This window comes from Phasianus colchicus, chromosome 1 (assembly GCF_987193195.1).
Source record: "Phasianus colchicus chromosome 1, bPhaCol1.hap1.1, whole genome shotgun sequence".
In the NCBI taxonomy this organism is placed as follows: Eukaryota; Metazoa; Chordata; class Aves; order Galliformes; family Phasianidae; genus Phasianus; species Phasianus colchicus.
Genome location: NC_143436.1, coordinates 193,345,219 through 193,357,413, shown reverse-complemented (window position 1 = coordinate 193,357,413; position 12,195 = coordinate 193,345,219). Strand labels below are relative to the sequence as shown.

Sequence of the window (12,195 nt, the reverse complement as noted above, 5' to 3'; positions counted from 1 at the left end):
ATGATGCAGTATAAGAAATCCAGATAATTAAACCGTAAATGCAGTATACTTATCTACAGGAATATCAACAAATGTAAAATAAAACAGCTCAGTATTTCACAATACAGTGAAATGAAAATGAATGACAAAGTAGGAAAGATTGCTACAGACATTTTACATATTTTAAGCATGTTTTGAAAAGTAATATACGTATAACTGAAACATTTCTACCAAGTCCTACTAGACTGCTAACAGAACTGTAACTATTTAAGAGATAGAGAACACCAAATGAACAAAAAGTACATCCAGGAGGTAAATATCTGGTTATTTTCAGTTTGTCTCATTGTGGAAAAAAGGCAAAGTAATCACATGAAGGTTTTGGAGTTTGCAGAATCTTGCATATATTTTGACAACTTATTGGTAATTAGGTAGATATGATTTCAAAAATACCCTCACAATATACTCAAGGATGTTTTTGCATATCCTTCTCAAAGTTTTTATCATGCATTTGCTCCTTGCACCTATTAATATAGACTTCACAATTTATTTATCTGCACTGGCAGAGAAATGCAAGATTTGAAAGAGAACGTTTTCACAATATCCTTGTTATCCCAGGTAACAACCTGGGATTTGTTTGTGTCCTTCCAGACAGATGCCAATTTAAAAAAGGGGAGGGAAAAAAAAAAAAAAGAACAATAGCAAGGGACTGATTGACAAATGCTTTGAGCAAGAGTTCCTTCAACTACTTAATGAAAAGAACACTGGATTTCATTAATTTTTTGTTTTCAAAAGCTATCTATATTAGAAAGAGTTCATTCAGAGGTATTAACTATTTTTGTCCTGCAGATCATGTACCCAAATTCAGAGCTCACCTTCTCATGGCAGGCAGCCCTTTTCCCCCTTGCCCTGTCTGCAGTAGGCAGATAAGAGGCAAGTGGAAAGGTCTTGCATCCTTATTATATGCAAAGAGTAAAGGCATTTATACAGGGCTGAGTATGCTTTGAAGGACCAACTTAAAATACATAATTGCTTTATCTGCTGATACAATGAGGATTGTGCTATCTTGGCAACACAGGTGGGAAAAAAGAGTGCTCAGAAAACTGCCTAAAAATTTTCTAATTTGCATGCTCCACAGTAAACTTCTCAACATGGAAATTTTTAACTATTTCTAATGGCAGGACACTTCAGATCATTCCTATCAGCTGCAGGCCACCAAAGTGCAATGAAAGTTAACACAGACCAAGACCATGGCTGAGACAACGCTTGGCCATAAACACCCTTTCCTCCAAGTATGTAGATATTTTACTCAGATTTATTTGATGGGGAGTTGTGCAGCAGGCATGGATGTGAGTGTACAGAATAAATCTTTTCAAGGAGAATCAAGGAAATAATAGAGGTATTTGGAGCTACCAGAAATGTCACAGAGCTAGATACAGAGAGGACAACATAGTGCACAGTTTTCTTCAGAGAAGTGGCCAAGAGAAAATCAAATTAGCTGGATCCAAATTCAGTAAAGCCTGAGGACAAAGACAATATAAGAATTCTACTGCTGTGAAGATTAAAGAGCCTGCAACCACTACTGTGGATCTACTCACAGTTGCAGTTGAGGACAGGATTGAAATGATGGAATTTCCTTCTCAAACTCAGTGTTGATTTTCTACACACAATCTGTCTTCCTGGGGTACAGAAATAAGGAAACTAGCAGAAAAATTTGTTTTCCCCATCCATGCCGTAAGTAGGAAATCAAAGAAGGATACAGGAATCAAACTGAAAAGAGATGAGAAAGGTGGGAGAAAATGGTAGGAGAATCCCATCGAGTACATCTCATTGGGCATCTGCATGGCTTACTTTCGCCTGGTAATTTGCCTCCAGGTTGAAACAAATCACAGTATCCTTTGGATAGGAAATTTCTAAGAGGAGAGAAGCCACTTTGGCAATAACTTGACTCCTCGGGCACTTCAGATTTGGTTATGGTGTATGTCATGTTGCTGTTATGAATTAGCCAAGTCAAGGATCCAGAGGATTAACCTTCTCCTTAGCAGGGATATTGTGAAGTGGCTGATAACAGTTCACTGTACCATTCATGTATGCCAACTGCAATGGCATTAAGTATGAAAGGAACTTACAAGGATGGAAATGCCTCCAGCCAGGAATCTCATCCCGCTTCTTTGCCTGAGGATATCTAGTCCAGATAGGCAATATAAATCCCCACTATGGAAGTGTTGACACAGAGGAAGGAAACTTCAGCTAGCATTTAGCTGAAGCTTCAATATGTGTCAGCAAATTCACTCAGTCTCCCCTTACACTGTTTTCAAGAGCTGACAGAGAACATGGACTTGTCTTTCCCCCTAAAAAGACAGATAAATGGAAGCACTAAGATATCTGTAGCTACAGAGCCTTTGGATGTTGACAAAGATAGGCTTTCTAGTTTTTTCTTAATGTTTTCTTCTTTGTTGGTCTCCTTTCCTCGTTTTTTCCTCTGATCCTCCTGTTTATAGTACAGAGAACCACTAGATAATTCAGGTTTGACAGGGACTGAGGGAGATCTGTAGTTAAACCTCCTATCAGGTCCAGTTAGATTAAAGACTTGTCCAATTATTAGGGTGGAGATTTCACAACTTCACGGACTTACACAACTTCAGTGGACCACCTGTTCTAAGATCTGATTGCCTTCATGTTTAAAATGTTAAAAAAAGAAACGATAGTATTTTTTAAACACATTATATGAATTCCCCCCATTATACAACTTGTATTCTCAAAGATTGGCTTCAAACTTGAAGTTATCAAAGTCACCACAGAGGCAGTCTTGTTAATTCGGTTATAAATATTCAATTTTTAAATGTATTTTTGCTTTGCAACAGTGCTCTGTGTTTCAGTCCATATAATGTAGCTATGATGACAGGTTTATATCTGAGGAAAAGAATTACTGTGCACATCAGCAAATATGTTTTTCCTTGTTCCACCTGTAAAAACAACATCAGCTTTACACACTAGTTTGGTGGCACTCTATGTCTCTTCCAAATCCTTCTGATAAATTATCATGGATCAATGTCAGCTGTGCACTATAGAAATGATACGTCTAATGAAAGAGGTAGTGTACTTTAATATTTTCAGCTAAAGGACAGGGTTCTGGAAATCAATTTATATAGCATAGGCTGCAAGGGTCTAAGTATATCACCACTTCACATCCAAAGTTTATTTTCTGGAAAGACTGTATTGTGAAGGAACAACAGCAAATAAGATAATAAAACAGTGTAAGTCCTAAAGGAGACAGAGAAGGTTGTTCTATTTATCTCATCAGCCTTTACAAATATCAGTAAGCCTCATTTTTATCCTATTATAAACTGGCAACATAGAATATTATAATCTACCAAAGATTTCTTTGCAAATCCAGAATAGATGTAAGATTACTAGATCTCACCTCTCCACTCTAGGTCCCTTTATGTCCCTTAGTTCAGGTTCTGAGCAAGATCTGTAACTGAAATGTGATTGAAGAGAGACTGAACCAAGCAGGATACAATGTGAGAACAGAGGGCATGGTCAGATGCTCATCTCTGATCAGTGTCTGCGTTTCTTTCTTGTAACAATAGTAGTGAACCCTTATGAGGCGACAAATGGCTTTATTTTGCAGACCATTAATCTGGCGTCCTGGGGACATCAAATTACTGTCTCTCAGGGAAGAGGATGGTAACAGCTGATAGAAGAAGAAACTATCAATTCTGCAGTAGAACCAATAAAAATGTGCTAATTGCTGTTCATCTGGACACTCCTTGACACAAGAAACCATGTCTTTTGAATGAGGGTTGAACTTGCTTGGGGAAAATACTCCTACCTCGATACGTGCTGTCTTCTCGCCGAAATTCAGTTGTGCCAAAGGCTCCAACAAGCTTGAGAAATATCTTTAATAAAAGTGATAAATGATTGCTCCTGTTTCATGTCTCCATCAGCTCCCTACTTGCAGTAAGCAAAACAGAGTTCACTGCTATAGGAGATCTTTCAACCTCGAGGTCTTTGAGGACATGGCACCAGCAAAACAATGGCCTTGATTCAGTAGATGCCCTACAGGAGTTCTCTGTGTGTTTATTATGGAAGCTCAACATGCCCAGTGTGCAACCAGAGATTATTTTTCTTCCAAAGGCCAAGCTTGCCTGGAATTCTGCTAATTAAATGCACTATAGAAATGTCAGCCTTTACCCTCTCACATATATACATTGCATCCTTTGTCCTTCACATAATGCTGTTAAAGTGTTCTGCAGACATCATTTGATAGAATAATAAGATATTATTATTGAATCTTTATGTCTCCTATTGTTCCAGGAGCCTTGACCTTGCTTCCCCAGTACAGAGGTCTGTCTACCAGGCTAATCATATTGATATCTGAGTACCTCAGAGGAGATCCTTATGTGGCAACATTTCTGCAAGAACTCAAAACTGGCCAGGCACATTGATAAAATCCATTTATAACCCTTGTGCATTTCTGCAAGGTTATAATCCAATTCCTATTTCAAATGTAAATCTCCATCCTGGCAGCATAGAGATGTGTGGTTCTGATAACTCAGACTCCCCCAGTTCTCAGAGTACCCTATATAGGTACTGGTGGATGTGATTTGCTGTCAAGACAGTAACCACTGGGAACCAGGATGAATAGATCTCCATTCACTGCACAGTCATGTAGTACTGATTAATGTCTTTGAAATACGGAACTGCTGTGGGAGCAACTCTTCATTTATGTCCTTCGCTTTTCGTTTGATAATACAATGTATTAACACTGTATGTTTTACCACGGACAAACAGATATTAGCACATCTTCTTATGAACATGTTGCTTTTCCTTGACTGCATGTGTTGTATAGATGTGTCTATAAATATCCACGCACACAGCAGGGTACGTATGATACATCTGGCAGGGAATGGTTACCCCCAGCACAATACCGAGTTTTAATTTAATCTTGGCTTGTTTTCATAGCTGTCAAAAAGTCTAGGTTAGGTTGATGGTTTTTTAAAGAGAAAAAAATTGCAATTTGTGCTGGTTGTGTTTTATCCCTCCTCTTTAGCAAGTCGTGATACTTGTGAGGACTTTTTCCTCCAGGAATGAGATAAAACAAACTTTGATACAAAAGCTGGAGATACAGATATATGCCACGGTATCATCAATGCCCTCTGAATATCTGTATATCTGACAAAATAGCCAACTGCTTCATTTTACCATTCACAGCCTCTTCATTACATTTAGTTTTTAAAGTGAAAACAGAGTGCTTCCCTATTGCCTCACCACACTTTTAGTTTGTCCTGAAAAATGTTGTGTTTTTTTTTTTTCTCTCTAACACTGTTGAGATGCCTAGGCTATGGTTTCTTTTTATTGAAATATCTCCAGGAATCCCCAAAAGAAAAAAGAAAAGAGGCTTTATACAGCGATGTTATTGCTATATCAACCTCTACCAAATCAGTCAGATAGAGTCAGAAATATAAACACTCCTTAAAACACATTTATTTTAATAAAGACATTTCAAGAACAACGTTCCTGTCACTGTTAAAATGTGCATTTTAAAGAACTTGCCCAAAGCTGCACAAATCCAGACTCATCTCGTTACTATATAAACATCATAATATGAAATATGTAACTACAGCCTGGGCTGAGGGAAGAATACAAGCATACACTTACTGTTTAAAACCAATGGAAAATCACTACCTACATAAAGTATAAAGCTATACATTAAAGTTACGTCTGAATAAAGACATTCTTCTGTGTTGGATTTCAAAACCAGAAATGTTATAAGACTCACAGCCCCATCCTTACAAGTCAGGCCATTATATCTCCTGCTAATTTATTTCTGTACTTTGAAATGTGGAGTTCCTAACTTGAAGCTGTAGAAATACATTTTCCACATTTTATTTATCTTTTTTTTTTTTTTTTTTTTTTTTTGAGTCTGCTTAAAACCTCAGTTCATCACTTTAATAATATGCCAAATTTCTATTGATTTTATTTTCCAAAATACTTTGGGATGCGCACTCACAGAATTGAGGGACAGTATTCTGTGGCTGACAAGTTCTATTTATTATTTGTTAAATACAAATAATATTACAGTTCTAAAACGCAACATCATTAGATGAGTCAAAATAAGTAAATCCACAAGGTATTGTAAAATCAGTGGTAGTCACACTCATTCAGAATAAGTGTTGGTAGAAGTCAAGATAAATTTATCAATTTGGAAGTCAATATGAAGTCTGTAATTGTTGTGAGAAAAGCATTATCTTTGTATTGAGAGTGTTGAAAAGAAAAAAGGCGACTTTTGGTGGGTGTTAGGAGAGTTGGGAATGCTGGTGAGAGAACAGAGGCGCAACAGTCAAAAATAAGTTATGTTAAGGAGTATATGAGCTGCCATGAAATTATATGCTGGTTGTTTCTTACACTTCAAACGAACTTCTAGAACAGTACATTGGCATGTCAGCATCATTTATTCAAGCTTCAGGAACCTGGGAGCATTTCTTGTCTTGATTCAATCACTTTAGTTAAACCTCTTGTTACCAATACAGAAAAAAAAAGTCTTTTTTCAAGTGATAACAATTTATTAAACAATGAATTTTAAATGACACTGCAAATATAATTTTGTGCATTCTGTTCTTTTCATTTCTTTAAAGAAAACCAAGGATGAAATCAAGAGGCAAATAATGGTGCTTTGGAAGACCACAAGAAATAACTTGATTTATCAGCTCCACTTGGGTATTAATGCATATGGAGGGAAAAAAAAAAAAAAAAAAAAGATAAATGTATAAATCCTATATACACAATAAATTTTTATTGTTTTCTCTCATTATTACAAATAAATCTTAAAAAAAAAAAAAAATAATGGTGTACTTACATATTTCAGATCCTCATTTGTGTAAGAATATAAAGCACTCAAGTCATGTGCCAGAATAACTCCGATGGTGTCTTCTCAATCCCCTTTCGTGTTCACGATCCACAAAAATCAGAGTGCCACTGCAGTGGTCCAACCATTCTCACTACAGAAAAGGAGCCAGGTGTTGTGTGTCAGAATAAAACTGGCATGGATTTGTAGAGTTTGTTTGTTTGCTTGGCAACTGTCAGGATATTGCCGGTATGAGCCTTCATAATTCCAAAGACCCAGACAGATTCTTCCTATTTGTGAGCAATTGGTTGAAAGTACCTACACAAAAAGGTGTAGTGAAATACCTCCACAACCTTTTTCAGAGATTACCATCTCAACAGAACAGCAATCAGCACCTGTCTTTAGGTATGTATTGATATTAGGAAATTAATGTCTCCTTCCATATTTCCAAGTCATCCACCCCCAAGCTGTCTTCCCATGCTTTGATTTCCACAGGAATAAAATACGGTCAGCCAAGCTCTGCGTAACATCCTTGTTCCTACCCAAGTTCCTCCTGGATCAGTACATAGGAGATGCCACAACCCACTGGTGGCTTCACCATTTAGATGTGGTCTCAAAGGCTGGATAATTTCACTGTGGTTCTTTTCAACCCATGCCATTCTATAATTCTATGATTCTAAGATAAGGAGCAGCTGTACACCTTATTGTGAGATGCTTCAAAGTGAGTAGAAAAAGACTGGGCCTAAGCTAGTATGTACTCAGATTTAAACCTCAACAAAGAGAAAATATGCATTCAATGAGACGAACTGCCTAGCAACAAATGTATTTCTGTATTTCTTCCTTCCTAGATTTCATGCTTAGTGCTGGCTATAAAGCTTATTTAGTTATTTTAAGAGATAAGTAAAATAGTGGAGTTTTTACAGAACTTGCACCGATCTTTTTTAAGAAATTAGGGAAAGAGTCCAGAGCTTTACACGTAGGAAAGTCCAACTGCTTCAACATATACAAAAAATGACTGTATCAGCCCATATTTTTCACTTCTTTATGTTGTAAGTTGGTAGCACCCTGAGATTTCTTTAGCAGCTCAATATTTAATGGCATCTCAAACAGAACTCTTAGTTTTGTAGACACTTAAACCCTCCTATAATTTTATTGTGAGGTACGTTTGGACAATACCACTTATTTAGGGACAACACTCACAGGAATGTGTGGCATAGCAGTGAAAACGTACCAATATATGATCTTGCTAAGGGCCAGTGGCTTCTGGTAACAATTAACTTGCTCTTCAGCATTAGCAAAAAATAACTTGGAAAAATTGTAGCTACAGATGTAAGATATAGCTCAGCTTGGCTGTCCACACAAAATGGTCTGCATCCACTACAGGTACACTGATTACCCTGAATGTCCTTCAGCTGCCACTTCAGAAAGATAGTTTTTCTGCAGATCCTGCACCTTCTTTGCCAGTCCCTTAAACAAATTTGGACATCTCAAGAGGATCTGCTCATTTCAAATGGCTCTGGATGTATTATAAATCATTCACTAAGTCACAGGTTATGAATTGAGAACAGTGCTCTGAGTTTCTCTACCTCACCAAATTGCAACTCTCCTCATGCACTGCATGCACACTGTCCCTTCCCACAAGTACTGCTTTAGGCATTAGATTGCACTAAATTTCCATGCTGTACACTGTTTATGCACATAAATGAATGCTGGAATAGGACACATATATCTTTTAAATAATATACTTGTTGTTTTTGTAAAAACTAAAACAGCAACATTTTCCAAGAGGCTGTTAAACTTTGATTTTTAGGTGCTGGCATGAATGGATTCAAGTAGAGATAATGCTGTAAACGTTGACTGTGTTACAAGTACACCTACTGTCACTTTAGAAAGTAGTTTAAATATAAAGCACTTATTTTTAACTGGGTTAATATAAGAACTGAAGGAGATGTTCAGCTGGGGCAAACAGTAGCTTCATGGATGCAAGTGGCACTACACTTAATTACAGCAAGGAAGAAAATGAAGCAGTGCATCTTCTGTCCACCAGCAGCTCTACTATCATATTCATGATATTAATTTAATAAAGAAAAGAAAAATCACAATAAAGTTGACATCATTCAGAAGTTTGTGGTGAGCCCTTACAAAGTCCTATGAGTAAATGAATGGAAATGCGGAGTATATCAGCCCACTAGGCTGTTTCAAATCCCCGAACTAAAATCTGAATGTTAAATAACCATGTTTTATTTACAAGAACCAGAATATTCCTCATGTAATTAAAACTGAGAAGATCTGTACTGAATACCTCCTGTTGACACCAAAGTTTTGTTAAACGAAAAAACAAATTAAGCAACAACCAAAAAGATGAACAAGAAACCAAAAAATCAAGCCACTAGTTCAAAATATTTTCAAATATTAATTTTTCTTCTTGAAGCTGCAACTCCTGAAACATTATTATTAAAAATAAAAACGAAATAAGAAATACGAGTTCCGTATTTGAAGACAAAAATAAAAAGAACAAAAATGCTGTAATAATTAGAACCACGATTTCTGAATACCTTCATTTATCTTGAGTTATTAAATATCCCGGAGTTGGAATACTCATTTTGAGTGTCTACTCCATAATGCTTGGACTTTTTAATACTATGTAATCAAAATTACAAAATCGAATAAGTATAGCCCAAAAGAACCTTACTTCTCAAAAAATCCAACTATAGGAGCCAGAGCTGTGTTTTCTTTTTAAATTATTTGCTCTATCTTTAGCTTAAGTGTTTAAAGACTCCATAATGAAGCATAGTACAGACTCAAGTATAAGAAGGCTGAGACTATAGGCTTTAGGGAGATCAAGGGCAGGCAGAGCTGCTCACTTTTTGTTACGTTAACCTGCCCCGGGAAAGCAATTCCCTTCTCAGCCCCCATGCCCAATCCCCATAAGTAGATACATATGGCAGTACTGTGATACAGAGAGCACACTGTGGTAGTTTTATTGATACTGGAACTGCTCCTTAAGCAAAGTCTTCTCTGCTCAGCTATGAATTCATGCCATTGACTCTTGGTGAAAGGTGAGTAGTCATAAAGTTTAATGCTGGCCTTAGAATTAGAGTCCTGCTCTGAATTACCCTTCGAAGGTGCCTCTCTGTGCTGACTTTAGAGAGAACTGCTCATTAAAATTAGGTTAGAGACAAATTTTGTGCATCTGCCAATTCAATGGGATTGATTTGCAATGGTGTGCTTTAGAGTTTGTGAGCGTTTGGTCCATAATGCTTAGATGTGCGTGTAAAAAACCAGCAGCAGCAGCAGCAAGGCATGTTGGGCATGGCCGTCCGAATAAACATGACTGGATCCATCAAGATCCTTCAGAAGGTCTTTTCCTTCTTTCTCAGAACATTGGTTGAAATAAAACCAAAAAAAGGCTCTTCCTCCAGTGGTTTCAACCTATTTTACAGAGTTAATCATCACCTGAATAGTCTTTTTTTTTTCTTTTTCTTTTTCTTCCCTACTTCCAGCATTCTGTGGCAGGCTATTATTTAGAAAATCCATCTTTCTTGAAGAATTATGATGACCTGTAAAGGTTGAAATGTTGGCTATCAAAAACCTTGCCTATATCCAGAAATGTTTATGTAAGGCTTGAGCTGTAATGCCAGATGAACTGATGACAGATTCATTTATCATTAGTAGGAACAGGCACATTAATTGGCTACAGTATCAATACTATCCTCCTGCATTAACAAAACTCTTCTTGATCCTGAATGTACCACCAGAACATCCTTTATTAAATAAGATGAATAATACTGGGGCCAAGGGCTGCCCTGCTTCAGCTGAGAAAACTCAATTATTTATGAATACTTCACTCATTAAGACACCAACAGGTTGCCAGGCCTTGTAAAAACAGCTTTTTTGGGGTATATATATGAATATATATATATATGAATAAAGGTTATATATATATATATATATGTGTGTGATATATATATATATATATATATATATAATATATATATGAATAAAGGTTATTTTTTCTACATGCGTGCATCAAGGAATCAACAGCAGAAAACTGAAAACATTCGAATCCTATAAAGCTTTTGGCTTGTGGCAGAACCTTAGAATGGTTTGGATTGAAAATGGTCCTAAAGACTCCCTAGTTCCACTCCCTTGACACAGACAGGGACACCTCTCACTACAGGGAGGTTACTCAAAGCCCCATCCAGCCCAGCCTTGAACACATCCCAGAATGGGGCATCCAGCACTTCTCTGGGCAACCCATTCTAGTGCCTCATCAGCCTCTGAGTAAAGTATTGCTTTTGAATACATAATTGAAACCTATCCTACTTCTGTTTGAAATCATTATTGGTTATCCTATCTCTATACTTCATGATAAAAGAGTCCCTAGCTTTCCTGTAACCCCCCGTAGATACAGAATGGACACAGTAATGTCTCCGCAGAGCCTTCTCTTCTCTAAGCTGAAAAACTTCAACTCCCTTCATAGAAGTGCTCCAGCCCTCTGAGCATCTTCATGGCCTCCTCTGGACCCACTCCATCAGCTCCATGTCCTACTTGTTCTAGGGGTACCAGAGTTGAACACAGCTCTACAAGTGGAGTCTCACAAGAACAAATTAGAGAGAAGGAGTCCTCACCTTCATGAACAGTGAACTAGGATGCTTAGGGAGACTGCAGAGTATCCATTCTTGGGGATATTCAAAATTTGACTGGATACAGCTCTGATCTGCTGTAGTTGTCTTTGCTTTGAGCACTAAGACTAGTCTAGATAATCTCCAATCCTAGTGGCCACATGTAGCTACAACAGCTGCACTCAATACATATGAATTTTGGTGTTACCAACCCCTTTCCATACATCTTGTTGACTAATTATGTGTTGATCCTCTCATAAATGTCATTTCCCCCCCCCTCCTTTATCATCTACTTTCTTTATATTGTTAAGAAAGAATTACAGCTTTTTCTCTTTCACCAGGGGGCTTGGGGATTTTTTCCCTCAGAATGTTAGAAAATTTTCTCCACACTTGGAAAGAAGCATTTTGTTTGCACACAACACACATTGTTGGGGGATTTTCACTGCTGACACTGTGTTGGGTTGGCACCAATGCCTTATACCTGTGCAGCCAAAAGAACTGGCAGATGGTTGGTGACAAAAGGAGCATCCTATGGAACTGCAGGAGAATCATCTCAACAGATTCTGGATTTCAGAGCCTGAGCGATACTGTTCAACAGCCAAACCATAGCACAGCTCAGCATTCAGCCAGAAGCAAGGCAGGTGCTTGAAACATTTGCCAGGATTCCCAGATTCAAAAGAGCTTAGTCTCCAAGCCAGAAGTAGATCTGACAACTGAGTATAGGGAGCTCTTTCAAAGGGATCA

The 12,195-nt window shown here is 37.5% G+C and overlaps 1 protein-coding gene across 3 annotated transcripts in view; it reads right to left on the bottom strand.

The window, feature by feature from the left end:
* TENM4 (teneurin transmembrane protein 4) overlaps nucleotides 1-12,195 on the bottom strand; it is a 750,922-nt gene that overhangs the window by 498,737 nt on the left and 239,990 nt on the right. For all 3 annotated transcript variants that reach the window (XM_090134119.1, XM_090134120.1, XM_031595483.2), the window contains one exon: nucleotides 6,839-6,980. The gene's annotated coding sequence lies outside the window, so the exon portion shown is untranslated. The remainder of the gene's footprint in view (nucleotides 1-6,838; nucleotides 6,981-12,195) is intronic.